The sequence below is a fragment of the Peromyscus californicus genome, unplaced genomic scaffold (assembly GCF_007827085.1).
Source record: "Peromyscus californicus insignis strain IS unplaced genomic scaffold, ASM782708v3 Scaffold_23__1_contigs__length_62951481, whole genome shotgun sequence".
NCBI classification, from domain to species: domain Eukaryota; kingdom Metazoa; phylum Chordata; class Mammalia; order Rodentia; family Cricetidae; genus Peromyscus; species Peromyscus californicus.
In genome coordinates, this window is record NW_026294534.1 from 34,559,354 (window position 1) to 34,563,292 (window position 3,939).

At 42.4% G+C, this 3,939-nt stretch overlaps 1 pseudogene; it reads left to right on the forward strand.

The window, feature by feature from the left end:
• Positions 1 to 2,986: 2,986 nt before the first annotated feature.
• On the forward strand, positions 2,987 to 3,582 carry LOC128119474 (60S ribosomal protein L19-like; annotated as a pseudogene).
• Positions 3,583 to 3,939: the final 357 nt, after the last annotated feature.

Below are 3,939 nucleotides of genomic sequence, written 5' to 3' on the forward strand. Positions count from 1 at the left end.
AATCAAATGGAAAATGAGATTAGATCTCCTAAGGTGGGACCAAATTTGGAGAACTTTTTTTTCCGTGCTTATGATTGAGCCAGTAAAAGTTAGTACTTCCTAAATGATGACGTCAAGTTTCAGCTTCAATTTAAACCTCAAACACTGAATCTACCCCACACATCCACTGTCTTAGCCACAAACTTAGCCAGAAACAGGAGTAAGGCCTTTAATCCTGAAAGCACAAACTTTCCTTTTTGTTACAACAATTATCATGCGACTTCATGAGATGGAAGCAGTGTAATGAAAGCAATTATTTTCTTTCCACATAATCGTTTTGGGTCATGTGCATGCCGTAGTTTAATTTTCCTTCTCACGGGAAGCTACTTCTATGATATTTATTTATCGACTCACCCAGGGTTGATGGAGTACTTGGTACAGTACCTCTTGTAAGAGGAGAGGTACAGACAGGGAAAGTAACACACACATGATTCTTGCCCGTGAAACATCAAATCATCATGAGCGACATCTCATCAGCTAAGCATAATTTGTAATTTGTAATTTTGATTTTTGTTTTTTGAGATGGGTTTTCTCTGTGTAGCTTTGGGGCCTGTCCTGGGACTCACTCTAAACCAAGCTGGCCTCGACCTTACAGAGATCCGCCTGCCTCTGCCTCCTGAGTGCTGGGACTAAAGGCATGCACCACCACCGTCCATCCTAATTTAAAATATAAGTATGAAATCTACTTCCATTTGAATTTGACACTGTTCATATATCTTTTATTGGCAGGAACTGTGGGACTTCTTCAGGGGACAAGGCCTGAGAGTGGCGTGACAAGCTCTCCTTGTGGCAAAGCCCTAGAGAGACCCATTTGGCAAAGTCGTGGACAGTTTGCTGCATAATTCTGGACAAGACCCCGGGAGCATATGTGCTACCTGTTCTCCTCACTTTTGCTCCACAGGCCATGTTGCTGGCTGCCTTTAGTTTTGCTTTCTCAGTCATAGATAAAATAGCTACTACAAGAGGAAAACTTCTCCCTGATGAATCTCCTCTAAGTGAGCCAGAGGGAATGTTGTTAAAAATATACAGTGGACCTGATTCAGCCCCTAAAGCCTTTGATGTTTTAAGTGTGACTATGAATTCAGGCTTTCTAAGAACAGGATGCTGCCCCTCCAACGCACCCTGTAACTAGCCTGAAAGAGTCAGAGTAGTTCATGAAGTTTAATATTACATATTTGAATAAGTGTTCTGGAGAGAATGATTTTAACCACAAGAGTCTCGGAGAAATACTAATAAATAGATGATATCAGGAGTTAAAGGGAACAGTCTAGAGACCAGGAATAAAGTAGAACCATAGAGACCCACAGTTCTTTCATAGTTGTGCCAATATCCTAAGAAGTTGAGAGGAGAAGGACATAAGAACTAGGAATAAGAAACAGTGCCAACTTTTTTGTTGTTGTTGTTTTTCAAGACAGAGTTTCTCCGTGTAGTTTTGGTGCTTGTCCTGGATCTCACTCTGTAGATGAGGCCAGCCTTGAACTCACAGAGATCCGCCTGGCTCTGCTTCCCTAGTGTTGGGATTAAAGGCGTGCCACCACCGCCCGGCCACAGTGCCAACTATTAAGAGTAAGTTTCCAAGTTATGTTGCTTATAGCATAAAAGGAAAAACCTGGTATATCCCCTGAGGAGATAAAGTAGTACAGAAAGTAGAATGAATTGATCCAGCTTCGGCTGGTGAGTCGATTGTGAGAACTCAGCCCCTACCAGATGCAAACATTAACCACTAGAGACAAAACTGTCCCTCACCCTGCATGACGCTGTAACCACAAATGTTGCCAACTTGGCACACTCTTCTACCTGTAGGTGTGCCTGGTTAGAAAGCTTCCTTTGTGGCTTGCAACACTACTTCTGCTTCTAACATTAGAGCTATGGGTCAAGTAGGTAATGGTTACCGGTGGGAAAGCCGGGTTGACAGAAGGAAAAAGAAGCAAAGGCACAAACTGGTCATTATTGTAATTTTTAGTAACGTAAGGAACAAATCTGATTGTAAAACTGTTCTTGCAAACCATTGAAACTATATAAATTAAAAACAGCCTAGGTTATCCGGGGCCACTTGCTTGAAACAGGTGGTCACAGTTTCGACGTTGTGCTAACTTCACACATCCATCCCAGGTCATCAGACCCGTCTGGAAATAGGCTTCCAGCATTTTTATAAAGTGTATAATTTTGGTTTGTAAAATAGTCATTCTTCTTTTTTTTCTTGTTGTACATTTCTTTTTAAAATAGTCATTCTTAACAAACAAAATAAAATAAAGGGTAAAAATTGTTGGATATAATTACATGCATTAACCATTTTTCTACGGATACAACAAAGCTGAATAACCTATAAAGAAAGGAGGTCATAAATAAGCCTCATTTTTTAAAAAAGTACTGGCTCTGGTGAGGGTCACCATTGACAAATCATGGTGAGAGGTACATGACAGAAAGAAAGCAGACACGGAAAGAGAGGAAGCCATAGACGGGGGCAGGGGCATTTATAACAACGGTCTCATGGCAACTAACAGGGACTATGGTAATCTCTTTAAGTGACAGTGCCTCCTGATGGCTAAAGATTCCACCAGGTCCTGCCCCTTAGAGGACATGCCACTCGTGCCCTTGTAACACTAGGAAACAATCTTCCAATGTGTCGACCATTGTGGAACACACACAAACGATTGTTCTAGCTGTAGCACTTGCCATGTGATTATACTTTGGGAGGTATAATGTATCCAAAAAGCAGAGGAAAACCAAGTAAGTGATAGGCAGAGACGGCAGTGGTTATGTAGTAAAGACAACAGTCTTCCTAGAACAAGAGTAAGATTATCCTTTTTCTGGTACAGGGATGACCAAGTTTTCCTGTGAAGTGAGATGAAAATTGCTTGTTTTAATTTGCTAAGTTGAACAAAGTTGGAGTCTCTTGAAAACCAATGTGATGAAGCTCTTTCCTTTCGTTGCTGTGTCCGCAGCCATGAGTGTGCTCAGGCTGCAGAAGAGGCTTGCATGTAGCGTCTGGTTGTAGTAAAAAGGTCTGATTGGACCCCAATGAGACCAGTGAAATCGTCAGTGCCAACCATCAGCAGATCCAGAAGCTGATCAAAGATGGGCTGATCATCAGAAGCCTGTGACTGTCCATTCTGGGGCTCAATGCCGGAAAAACACTTTGACTCGACGGAAGGGCAGGCGCATATGGGCATAGGGAAGTAGAAGGGTACTGCCAATGCTCGAATGCCTGAGAAGGAGACCTGGATGAGAAGAATGTGGATCCTGCACCAACTTCTCAGTAGATACCATGAATTTAAGGAATTTGACCGCCATAGGTATTACAGCCTGTACCCAAAGGTCAAAGGGAATGTCTTCAAAGACAAGCAGATTCTCATGGAGCACATCTACAAGCTGAAGGCAGACAAAGCCCGCAAGAAGCTCCTGGCTGACCAGGTTGAAGCTTGCAGGTCTGAGACCTAGGAAGCGTGAAAGAGCTGGGAGGAGCGTCTTCAGGCTAAGGAGGAGATCATCAACACTGTCCAAGAAGGAGACCAAGAAATAAAGCTTCCCTCATGTCTGTGATTAGTGGCCTGGCTGTGGCCTCATGTGGATCAGCCAATAGAATAAAATAAGACTTAAATAACAAGAAAGAAAGAAAGAAAGACAACCAGTTTGATTAGGAATTGTGACTTTCCGCCATCTTTAATTCGCTTTCATGATCTGGCTTCTGTGAGAATATACCAAAGCTTTTCTCTCCATGAAGTCGCTACTTAATATTGTCATGCAACTGTGCTGGAACTCTCAAGCCTGAGTGAGGCCCCCAACGCTAGCGTACATTTATAAGCCATGTTGTCCCATCAAAGCAATTGAACCATTTAAACAGCATTAGAAAGAAAATGGCCAGAATCTGCATTAGTTTTAAATGCATGAAATCTGTGC